The 13,311-nt window shown below is 47.2% G+C and overlaps 1 protein-coding gene across 1 annotated transcript in view; it reads left to right on the top strand.

Annotated features, from left to right (window-relative positions):
• CA8 (carbonic anhydrase 8) overlaps nt 1–13,311 on the top strand; it is a 1,124,912-nt gene that overhangs the window by 1,047,393 nt on the left and 64,208 nt on the right. The gene's annotated exons all lie outside the window — the stretch shown is intronic.

The raw sequence follows: 13,311 nt of genomic DNA, 5'->3' as shown, positions 1-13,311 counted from the left end.
GCTCATGCCCCGTGTGGCTCTCCCCTCCCGCCCGGCCCCCGCTCATGCCCCGTGTGTCTCTCCCCTCCTGCCCACTGCCCCACCCCCCCTCCTCCCCCTCTCGTGGCCACCCATCCTCGTGCCCACCCCGCCTCCCTCCCAACCCCCTCATGCCCACCCCACCCCACTCCCACCCCCCTCATGCCCAGCCTTCCCACCCACGCCCCCCATTCCCACCCCCTCCACCCATGCCCCACATTCCCACCCCCTCATACCCACCCCCGTCGTGCCCCGTGTCTCTCTCCCTACCTCCCACCCCCCGCTCGTGCCCTGTGTCTCTCCCCCTTCCTCCCACCCCCAGCTCATGCCCCGTGTGTCTCCCCCTCCCTCCCACCCCCCGCTCATGCCTCGTGTCTCCCCCTCCCTCCCACCCCCCGCTCATGCCTCGTGTGTCTCCCCCTCCCTCCCACCCCCCGCTCATGCCTTGTCACTCACTCCCTCCCGCCCACCCCCCGCTCATGCCCCGTGTCTGTCTCCTGTACCCCCACCCCCTGCTCATGCCCCATGTCTTCCTTTCCCCCCCACTGCACGCTCATGCCCCGTGTCTGCTCTGTTGGAACATGGCAGACACGGGGCATGAGCGGGGTGGGGGCCCCACCTTGCCCTACCCCCGCTAATGCCCCGTGTCTCTCCTGTTCATCCCCACCCCTGCTCATGCTCTGTGTCGGTCTCCCTCCTTTTCCCCCGCTCATGGCTCGTGTCTCCCCTGTTCACCCCCACGCCCCGCTCATGCCCCGTGTCTCCCTTCTTTCCACCCCCTGCTCATGCCCCGTGTCTCCATCTTGTTACCCCCCCACTCATGCCCCGTGTGTCTCTCCTGGTCTTCCCGACCCCCTGCCGATGCCCTGTTGTGTTCTCTTTATACACCCTGCCTTCCCGTTCCCTGGTGTCCATCTTGGTAAAAGATTTTCCTTCCTACACCGGGACGCCTGCCTAGGATGCTAGTGGTCTTCCTCCATTGAAAAGGACGTTATGGCTAAGTTGCACTAATAAAAACCTATGAAATTCATTAAAAAAACTTTGTTAAAGGGACATTATTGTTCAAAGTAAAACCGAAAAACCCCTGAAATTCGCCAGTTATGGTGAGCTAAGCAACCATAACTCGCGCCACCACCGTGCACTGCTAAGACTAACACCCAGGACATCAAAGATGACATCACAGGGGGCGTGGCTAGCCACGGGATGAGAAGGACGTAGGTCTCCTCGGCTCACGCGACCGCAGCAAATAACCTGATAAAATAGCCTGAAATTCGACGGCATAAGAGCTGACAATAACCCCATAGGGTGTCGGATACCCTTGGGCACAAACGAGGCATAGAGCAGAGGAAACCGCAGTCGATTCCAAGAAATACGACCACGAGAAGTTTCGAGGTGATCGACATCCAGCTTCCAAAATGGCTGCCGGCGCGCACGGACCAACGCCCTGAAGCGAGGCCGTGCGACTTCGGAATCCAGCCTGTTACTGTTCCGCAGTCGAGATCAGAGGAGGAGTGGTCCCGGCAGGACGGTGTCCCTCCCAACAGGCGGACTATAGCGAACCAGTGCGGAGGTGAGAACGGAGCGCGTATCCACCCGCGTGGGACGCCGCGACCCCCGCAGGCAGCACTCCTGCTCGAGAACGAGGGGCACCCTTCCCGTGCGACCCAGCGTGTGAGGCAGACCTGTGAGCCACAGACGGGGAAGAGGTGCCGGAGCGGTGGGACAGCGTGAGCGAGTGTTTCCCCCCCCCGAGCTCTGCTCCAGGAGGCGACGGCATGCAAGACAGACATACGCAGCTAGTGGAATCAGTACCATGGGGAAAGACAAGGCGAGGAAACTTCCCGAACAAAGCAGGATGGATCAGTATACCATCCAACCGCCCCTGGCGGCAGGCCCCCAGGCAATCCACGGATGAGATGGAAACGGACCAGGGAATTTCACCGAAGGACATTATGGCCGCGATAGCCAATTCCCGCTCATCAATGGAGCAGAAAAAGCATGGATGTATCCCCTCCTCCATCACGATCTTCAAAAGCTGGCTGCACACACCGGGGAAGCGGAACATCGCATATCCAACACAGAGTATAGAATGCACATAATGCAACAGCAGCTCCAGAACGTAACATCCAAACTAAAGGTACTGGAGGACAGGATTGAAGATGGAGATGGAGATGGAGAGGGCAGATCAAGGCGTAAAAACGTGCGTATACTTAGTATACCTGAGAAGGCCGAAGGCTCCTGCATGGAACTTTTTCTAGAACAATGGCTGACTGATCTGTACGAGCCAGACGCCTTCTCCAAGTTCTTCTCCATTGAGAGGGCACACAGAGTGCCCACCGGCAGACCCCCACCCGGTGCACCTCCACGCACGATAATTGCAAAATTCTTAAATTACAGAGATCGTGATGCCCTACTGCAGCATGCGCGCGCAAAAGGCACCGTCGCGTTCAACGGCTCCAAAATTGCCTTTTTCCCCCGACTACACCAGGGAAGTGCAAAAGGCGAGACACTCCTTCAATCACCTCAAGAAACAACTGCAAACAATGGGGGTGAAGTATGGCCTGCTCTTCCCTCCGCAACTCAAGATTTACCATAAAGGGACAACAGTCCATTTCAATGACTCCAAGGAGGCTTGGCGCTGGGCTGAACAAAACATAGACGGAGACTGGTCGACCCCCCGCGACAACAGGGGTAGGAACCGAAGGCCTCCACCAGACCAACAGAGGGAGGTCCATCAACCTCCAGCGCAGCACCCACCGGAAGAGCGGGGAGGCTGACCACTGCCCGAGGCCGGCGGATGCCCGAGGTCCCGTTGGGTCACCCAGGTTGAGCTACTGCTTTACTCTCTCTACACGCACCTTCGCAACAGTAGGCTACATACATTTATCTGATGCGGTCGCGGTATGCCCCAAGACCGCGACGCAAAGGGAGCCCCCTCCACGGGTATTATCCATGGCGGTTCTCCCCCTAGCTATCCCCCCAAGAGAGGGCCTTCTCGCCCTGGGATCCAACCCGAGGGAGGCTACCTATACTTGAAGTTAGGATAAACGCATGTAAGGTGTCCAGTTGACACCGGTGGGTTTTTTGTTCGGGCGACCGATGCTTCTAGTTGGGAGGAGTATGGGGAGGGGGGTTGGGGATTTGTTAGGTTTAGTTACAGACAGGACCCGTCAAATGCATAGGATGATAAGGCTAGATAAAACAGTGTTCGCCTACGGGCGTATCTGCAGCTGGCGTATTACACCGTTGGCGGCAACACAGGCAGTGACCATCACGAACACCCATGGCATCACTTAGTGGTAGTAACAACGCTCTCAGAACACTGAGGCTCATGACTTGGAACGTTAATGGGTTGGGCAGCGCAGTCAAGCGTCGGCTGGTGCGGCAATTCCTCAACAGGCGGGGGCTGACATAGTGTTCCTGTCTGAGACCCATCTTGCAGGCACTGACTGTACCCTATTCAGATGCACAAACTACAAGTTGGCACTTCACTCAGGTTTCGCGATAGGCTCAAGAGGGGGTCATGATCCTGGTACACAAAAACCTTCCCTTCCACCTCACGTCGGTGACCCATGACACAGGCGGCAGATATATCTACGCGGCAGGCAAGCTATGGGATCACTACATCGCTTTGATAGCGACCTACGCACCCCCTACCCTGCTTGAGCCGCTGCTTACCGACATTGCCCTGTTAATCGCAAACGACACATCCAACCTCATGATCCTGGGAGGTGACTTTAATGAAGTCATGAACGTGACCCTTGATAGATCACACTTGAGGAATAGAAACCCCAATGTTCCCACCAGACTTGCCACATTTGCCAATGGACTAGGTCTATGTGATGTGTGGAGAGAACTCCACCAGGACACGAGAGAATACTCTTTCCACTCAGGGGCACATGCCTCGCTCTCCAGGCTAGATTATTTCTTCATCCCAGCAACTGATTTACATATGGCGCAACAAATTCATTCTCCCCCGGGGCATCTCTGACCACTCCCCATTAGAACTGACACTCGCAACATCCAGGCGGTTTCCACCGCCGAGCTGGCGCCTAAATAGCTATTACCTAGGTGACCCTGCGCTTGTGGACAAGCTGCAGGAGACGACCAGCATATACTTCGAGCTCAACTCTCAGACGGCAATGAACCCAGGAACACTGTGGGAGGCCTACAAGACGGTGTTAAGAGGCGAACTGATATCGTGGACAACCACGAAAAAAAGACCGCACTGGAGCAAGACGCTTGAGGCCGAACAACAGGTCAAGCGAGCAGAGGAGAGGCACATAATTGAGGACACACCGGCCTCGAATCGATCATTGCTACTGGCACAAAAAAAGCTGCAAAACATAGCGATGGACAATGCGAAACAAGCGCATACTGCAATGCGGGCGAGAATTTATGAAACGGGGACAAGGCGGGCAAGATGCTGGCTTGGCTGGAAAGGATGGAACAGGGACGCAGCCGTGTCCGAAGGCTCGAGACAGGAGGACCGAATCCAGGAGTGACCGATCAGGAAATTAGTCAAGGCTTTGCAGATTATTATGCTGTGCTGTACAGAATGCCCACGACACAGATGGACGCCACGATTATGGAACAAATTAACATCCCCACCGTAACGGAAACGCAACTGCTGGAGAGGGAGATCACAGAAGAGGAGATCCTAAGTGCCATGTCGAGCCTCCGATTCGGTAAAGCCCCAGGACCTAACGGCTTCCCGGTTGAGCTATGGCGAAAGGTGGGGACCAATGTGGTGGCCCCCCAACTGCTCCAAATGTACCAGCATGCGCTAGAAGAGGGCATTCTCCCACCAAATCTGCGAGAAGCAACAATAATAGCGATACCCAAGCCGGACAAGCCCCAGGAAAGATGCAGCTCATATAGGCCCATCTCACTCATCAATAGCGAAACTAAAATTCTGGCAAAACTACTTGCCGACCGCCTGCAACAGGTGATTTCCACCCTGATACATCCGGACTAGTGCAGCTTCGTGCCCCAGAGATCAACACGTATGAACCTCCACAGGCAATTGTGTTGTAGGGTGCATGGGAGCACCAGTTATGTGTGCAGCTGATGTAATTGCCTGATGGTGGCGGTTTTCTAGTGTTGGGTGTGGTGGTGGAGATATCTGTTGAATGTGTGCAGTCTGGTGGGTGGATATCTGGACTGGGTTCTGGCTGGTTAGGTATGTAGGACGCTTATGTGAGAAGCTAGGCCAGTTTGTCATGTGATACAGCTGCATGTGAGTGATGAGGTGTTCATGGTGGTGTTCGTATGTGAACAGCTAGGCCTTATTTATCGAGGGGTATAGCTGTACTCTAATTGAGTGATGGTGTATAGTAGAGAGTGAGCATAGTGATATGTTACGATATGATGGTTCATCCTTAAAGCGCCTGAGACCAGGCAGGTGAACATGAGGGTAGGGTACACAGCGACACACAGGTACAAAGGGGCACACAGTGACAGAGGGCTGTGCTTACAGCGACAGGACGGGGGTGGTGGGGGCCAGAGGGATATATAGCAATACCTTGTGGAAAAAGAAGGCAGGGTACCCAGTCACATACGGGCACAGTGGGCACACAGTGAAATCACTGGGACTAGAGGGTATGGCAGTACAGAGGGATATACAGCAACATCACGGGAACCAGCGGGCAGGGTGTGACAACGGGAACAAAGGGGCACACCGCGACTCAGGGATATATAGCACCATCATGGGGAACAAGAAGACAGGGTACACAGTGACGCTGGCACAGTGGGCATACAGCGACATCACAGGGACTAGAGGGTAGGGCAGTACAGAGGGATACATTGCGGCATGACGGGAACAGGAGGGCAGGGTACACAGTGATGCACAGGCACAAAGGGCACACAGCTACAGAGGGCTGGGCTTACAGCAACAGGGCGGGCCGGTAGAGCGATGCATAGCAACATCATGGGAAGCAAAGGCAGGGTACACACTGACACACGGGCACAGTGGGGCATACAGTGACATTACTGGAGCAAGAGGGGAGGGCAATATAGAGGTGTACATAGCAACATCACTGGAACACGAGGGAAGGTGTACACAGCGACACACGGGGCACAACGGCATCACAGATGTTTTACTGGCTGGGGGCCTAGTGGCCTCATGGGAATTGGAGGGGTTATGATCCAAGAAGACCATTAAGTGTACAGGGGTATGGTTGTCTATAGCCTATTCAATGGGCGTATTTATTGATGACATGGTTGGGAGTCCCATTGTGGATTTAGTCGTTGGGTTGTTGGAAGTTCAGTCGCCTCATTAAAGTTGCGGTTCGTGTTGTGGAAAGAGCCAAGTTTTTAGTACTTTGCAGAATGTCATATAGTCTTGGGTGTGTCGATTGTGTGGTGGAAGAGAGTTCCACAGAGTTGGGGCCAAGGCTGAGAAGGCAGATACTCCGATTGTGACAGTTAGTGGTTTGAATCACCAAGAGAAGAGAAGGGCAGTGCTTGATCTTAGGGTGCGGGGTGGGAGGTAAGGTTTTAACTTATTTTGTAGGTATAGTGGGCCGGTCTTGTGCACTGCATGGTGAGTGATGCACAGGGTCTTGAAGGTGGTTCTTCATCCGACTGGGAGCCAGTGGAGGGTTCAGAGAGCTGGAGATGTGTGGTCTCTTGGACCCAGGGCGAAGAGCAGTTTAGCAGCAGCGTTTTGTGCTCTTTGAAGTTTGTTAAGGTGATATGCCAGGACTCCTATGTATAGGAAGTTAGCATAGTCCAGTCTCGACATAACAGCGGCAAGTCTGTTCGGGATAAGAGGTAGAGAAAAATGCGTCTGTGGAGTTTGAGATGGTATTGGAAACACACATTGTTGATCTGTCGAGAGAGGGTTAGGCTAGAGTCCATCGTGCAGCCTAGCATTTTTACTGTGGCGTAGGTGGGGTGGGGGGGTGTTCGCCCAGGGAAGGGGGCCAAGGGAGCAGACGAGGTAAAAGTGCAGTGTTTCCCTTTCGGTTTTAGTGGGGTTTAAGAGGAGGTGGTTTATTGTCATCCATCGGTCAATATCTAGGAGACAGGCTTCGAGGTCAGGTTGGGGGTAGGAGTCTGAGTTGTGAATTTTAAAGATGATTATGGTATCGTCAGCATAGTTGTAGCACAAGGTATTGTGGAAACGGATGGTCCCAGGAAGAGTGGACATATAGAGGTTGAATAGAGAGCGTATAGACATGCGCCTCACGGTACTCCAGTATTAACCGAGCGAGCAGCTGAGACAAAAGGGGAGAGGAGGGTTATTGGTTTCCTGTTGCTGAGGAAGGAGGCAATTCCCTTGAGAGTGGTGCCATGGATTCCAAGGGAGTGGAGACGGTCAACGAGGATTGATTGGTTAATCGTGTCAAAGGCTGCAGAGAGGTCAAGGAGAATTAGTGTTGCGCATACATCAGAGTCTGCAGCGATCTTGAAATTATTCCATACTGGATTCAACAAAGGCATTCAGTTCGGAGTATGCTGTCCGGTCGATGAGTTTTGCAAGGAATCTGGTGTTCGAGAAGGGTCTGTTGTTTTTGGGGTCAAGGGATGGTTTTTTAAGAGGAGGCTTGACATGCGCAATTTGGAATGCATAGGGGAAGATGCCAGAACTGATGGAGTCATTTACTATGGTTCTTGCATGCTCTCCTGCTGAGGTGGATGAGAATATTTCTTTTAGTACTGGGGCGGGGCAGGGGTCAAGGGGGTAGCCAGACAGTTTGCTAGCATATAGTAGGTCAAGAAACTTGTCACTGGAGATGGGTCTGAATGAGTTGAAGGTGGTTGAACTAAGGGTAGGGCGGGGTGGGAGGGTGGTTTGTTGGGTTGGTCGCTTGTTGGGTGTGGGGGGGAGGACGGACAGTTTGTTGTTGAGTGAGGTCATCCTATCAAGAACGCTGGTGAAGAAGTGTAGGAAGAGGGAGTTGCAGATTGGGTAGAGGTGCAGGTGGGTTTGATGAATTCAGAAATGATTCTATGAAGTTCTTTGCTGCAGTTTCCACAGTTGAGAATTCATTTGTTGTAATAGACTTTTTTGGCTTTCTGGATTCCAGCTTTGTAGTTGCGATGGTGCAAGGCGAAGGTGGATCTGCTGAGATCGTTTTTTGATGCTCGCCATTTGCGTTCCAGAGATTTGTTGTATTTTGGATTTCCTCAGTTCGGCCATGAACCATTTGGGGAATGGTCCATTGCGTGGAGAAGCGGGGCACGAGGGGGTGAGAAAAATGAGTGATTCATTGAACCAAGAGTCGAAAGAGTCGATGGTTAAGGATCTATCTGGAGGGGGCATTGTAGGGGATCTAAAAGTAGTGCTTCGGCAAGGTCAGGAAGGATCTTTAATTTGTTCCAGCCTTTGAGGTCATGGGGGGACACAAGGGGGTGAGTAGGGGAGGGGCAGGGGAGAGGTTGGAGAAAGGGATGACAAAATGGTCAGACCAGATGAGTGGGGTCAGCGTGGATAGATGAATCAGGTCATGGGAGCTGAAGATAGCATCTAGGGTGTGTCCTCCAGAGTGGTTTGGACCATTCATATGAAGGAAGAGGTTGAGCGCATCGAGACTGTCAACCAGTGGATGGGTCATGGGGTTGGTGGGAATGTCTAACCAGATATTGAAGTCTCCTAGGAGAGTCAGAGAGGGGTGATTTACTTGAATGGTGGCTACAGAATCACAGAGGTTGTTTGAGAAATGTCTGTCATAACCAGGTGGTCTGTAGATGAGTAGGAAGCTGTGGGAGAAAGATGGGGGTAGCGAGAGTTTAACTAGAAGGGATTCACATGATGGAATGCATGTCTGAGATTCAACATTTGAAAAGTAGACCTCGGTCCGGGTAAAGGCCTGACATGAGTCTACTCTTCTTAGGAAAATATGAGAAATAGATTTGTGGGTGGCATAGGCTATTAATGATTCTGCTCTTATTTAGGAATCATCATGCACTGATTGCTGTGATTTATGCATTTTGAAGCAATGGGCTCAATGCTACCTGGTACCCTTTAATAGCAAATGTATGAAGTTTATCGGTGGAGAGATCTCTTTAAAGAAGATGCTATACTATTGTCAAGGAGAAAGGCAGAGACTGCTTTATTCACATTATTCACATTATGTGAACAAACTTCTTTTTTAACTTTTCCACATTTGTCTTTGAGTAATTCTGGAAAGGATATATATATGGTTTGTGGAAAAAGAGCCATCAAAGCTCCAAATTAATCTTTCATAGCAAATTGCAAAGATATTCAATAACATATCAATAGGTATTACTTCATATCAACATCATCTTGGATATTTGCAATTCACCATGTGTTGATACATTGGTATTACATAATTTTCCTTCATTTTACAAACTACATACCACAGCACCTCCCGATTATAAATAAAGCCAAGCTGCTTTCACCTCTGATCATGCACACATTCTTCTTTTTCATCTCCAATGCACATAGTGAAATAAACCACATGCTTGTTTTTCATTTCAAGTTTAACTACCCCCACAAATACTTGTTGTTTGCAGACATAGGTGAATCCTTTTTCCCTGCATCATGTGAACAAAACATGGCAGGGTGCCTGGATGGCACGTGCGATCCATCCATGAATACCTGCATCTGATTGCGGACATTGGGAAAGGGAAACACAGGATCCCTTCTTCTCTTTCTACCCATGCATCTCCAAATCACTCTGGCTGCATTCAAGCAGCGAAAGAGGTGTCTACCAATAGGATCCACAAACTCTCAATCTAACCTTCTCATTTCAGCTCAACAGTTAAGATGTATGTTTGAACTTTGAAAGTATATGTGTGCTGTGACTCAGAGCCTGCTATAGCACAAGCTGGCTTTCCAACATTTTGCAGCTTTCCTCTTCTAGGATCTACAGCTACTACATTTAAGAAGACATTCTGCAGGTATGGTTTAATAAACTATTTTGAAACATTATTAAGCATGTCAAAACAATATAGTAGGCACATGTAAAAATGGACACGTAAAAATGTACAATATACTAACACTGTACATTTTTACTGTATGCAAAAGAAATGTCTTCCAAATCATAAACTTCAAATATAGCAGTCTCATTAAACGTCAAATAAAAGTGCTTTAGGAATTACATAATATCTGCTTGTGGATTTATAACATCGTCTGCCATCATTATTTAAATATGTAACAGGGCAACCTAAAATACCTGTATAAATGCCTGCAAATATCTCTTATTACACACTAGTTGTGACATAACTACTGATCTGCAGTATGTAAAAGGGTTCACTACTGGTCTGGGCTTCAGTTGTGGTGTCACAATGGCTGCTGCTTGAACCACATTTAAGGCGTAACTGCAGCAATCAAAGCTGTGACAAGCTTTTCTCAAATTCCTTAACTGTTGTGAGGCACTTTAGACCCATTTAATGACAAGGACATGTTTCTTTTTGTCTGTTTATTTTGTGCATGGTGCATAACACATGAGAGGAATAATCTACATGGTTTTACTTGTATGAATAAAATATCCCCTACCATAAGTAAAAAGGATTTAGTTGATTATTGAACTCCCCAGTGACATTCAATATCTCTATAAAACATTATTGTAGGGGGTAATTTATCCCATACATGCTTGCACACAGCCTGAGCTGTAGTGTTGAAATGTGCTACCACATATGCAGTTGCACTATTCGTGCCATTTACATATAACACAAGTAACACTATATAGTGAAACAAATAATGCACTTTTTACGCAGATATACTGCACTGTCAGATAACGAAAAAGGAGATCCTTAGAAGTATAACATGGACTGCATTTTCATTTTGAAAACCCTATTCACTACATATTCAAATAACATTGTTAATTTCTCAAATATACAACAATAAACCGTTTGCTTAAATTGACATAATTTAAACTCCAAACTAGCTATTTCAAAATGTACAAAGATATCCCAGAATAATCTAAACATGCAAAAAAGCACATCCCAGTCCTTCCATATCTGTTTTAATACAACAATGGAATAGTAACGATAGCATTTGAAACGTGTTACTGCCACACTGAAAAAGATGTTGGTACAGTGGAAAAAGTCACAATTAGCTCATCCCATTGCATATATTCTCATCAGGAGAAACAAATGTATGATATTTCTGTCCAGAATTACAAAAGGATTTGAAACCATGTTTCCAGTGTACATTTATAATAATGGTCACAAACTCAATAACATATTGTGTTTTCCAATTTACACAGAAAGCTTTTTTTAAAAAAAGACAATTTTCTGCATTTTGCATTTTGCAGCCTCAATTTAATTTCTCTTGATTCTTGAATAATAATTGTAATTTGTTTTCTATTTTCCGGGGTCTTTGGTTCAGTCCATTTCAACTGATGATGTGGCTTCATCCTTCTTGTTTGTTTCTAGTTATGTATTTTGTTGCTCTAAGGTATGGTGTGCAACATATATTAAACACATCAGAGGATTATTCATTCTTTATAAATGAGAAGCAAACCTTGTTTGGGAAGGTACATTTCAAACAGGCCACCCTACACTGATGTATAGTAGAGAAAATATATTTATGTGAAGTACTTTAATGTATTCAATATATTTATGATGTATGCAACATTTATATAATTATCTGTAAATAGTACTATGGGTTTGAAAACTAATCGCATGTATTGGTATTTTTGTAAATAAAACTGATTTTGCATATTACACCTTTTCAAAAGATATCTTTGTTATAAAGCACATGTTTTGAATGTGCATCCTGTAAATAGATATGCAGTACATTAATGTTTATAATGTCATGAACTGACATGAGAAAGTGTTTTGAAAATAGAAAATAATGTTCTTTTTATTCTGTTTTATAAACAAGTTTTCTGTATTAACTAAACTGGTATGAATGATCATAAATCTGTAATGTCATTTTTGGTTTATTAATCACAAACACTCACTGAAGTGTAGGGGAAATTGAATGCTGCTGGTAACAAAGTTTGCACCACAATACATGTGAGGTGTGAAAGTGAATTATGTCAAAATGGCCTCCAGTATGTGTGTCAAACAATCCTTAAGATATTTTGAGGGTGCAGTGGACAGGATGCCAGGCTGCAGGCCCAGTCCAGTGGCTATTGTGAGTGGATTGGTGGGGCTGGAGTATGGACAACCCTTTGCTTTAGGCAATTCAGCATAACTTGTTCCCCCTAGCATGCACTCCTCAAAGTGACACACATTAATATGCAGTGCATTGCATTTTTATAATTCTTTCATTTATGTCAAAAAAAGGAATTTGTAACCCTTTACATCCATTGGAGGAACATCATGAAACCTCTTCCTTTACCAAAAGAAAAATTGAAATTCAGTGAAACAACTTCGTTAAAGGGATGATATGGTTAAGTTGCCCTAATGACAACCTGTCAGTGAAAAACGTTTTTAAAGGGGTATTATGGTTAAAGAAAACCTTTGAAATTCTGTGAAACTAACATAATTAAAGGACATTTGGTTAAGTAGCTTGATTAAAAACCTTTCATATTCAGTGAAAAACTTTGCTAAGGACATTATGGTTGCAGCGCAAAATCTAAAACCAAAGAAATTAATTAGTTGATATAAATATTTATTCGAATAAAAATGTTCATCAAACACATTCATATAACAAAACAAGAATTATAACATGATTCATTAATACATATTAAGTAATTCAAACACCATTGCATTATTTAAAAGGACAAAAGTCAAATTCTAAAAAGAAAAGATAACAGTAAAAACACACAATTTGCATCATTCTAAAATGCAGCGTCTTAAGCTCTTAAAAACCCCCTTCTTAAATACAGGGCGGCCTTCAAGTACAACAGCAGAGCCCAAGCCGTCCATTCAGTTTATGCCATTAATAAGAAAGTTGTAGCAGGCTTTTGCTGACGCAAATCTGTGCATTTTGTTACTTGTAGAATCGTCCGTTTTCTTATTTTCGCATAGACCGGGCAAAACAGAATAAAATGGGTCAAGTTTTTATTCGGGCGCCACACAGAGTGCAGCTTGGGTCATCAGAATAGCCCGCTCATTTTGCCGTTTTGCATCTCAACCTCAATCGAAACATGCCCTTGTGATGAGCCAGCTATGATGTTTTTCCCACGCCGGCACAAGGTACGGTTGTAAGGTTGGTGTCCCACATATAAGCAAGTGAGTGCTATCCCCATTTTACACCTGTAATCCATTTGTACATTTAGCCACACTCTCCCTGTTTACTGCTTCCTTAAATACTGACTTCCTCCTTAAAAACATCACGGTAGGAGGTAGCTCAACCGTCACGTTCGCCTTACACAGTAGCTCCTTCACGGACCTTAACCAGGGTACATTGTGCCACAGGTCCTTGTT

This window comes from Ambystoma mexicanum, chromosome 5q, assembly GCF_040938575.1.
Source record: "Ambystoma mexicanum isolate Mex_15411 chromosome 5q, UKY_AmexF1_1, whole genome shotgun sequence".
Taxonomy (NCBI): domain Eukaryota; kingdom Metazoa; phylum Chordata; class Amphibia; order Caudata; family Ambystomatidae; genus Ambystoma; species Ambystoma mexicanum.
This window is presented reverse-complemented; position numbering and strand designations above follow the sequence as displayed.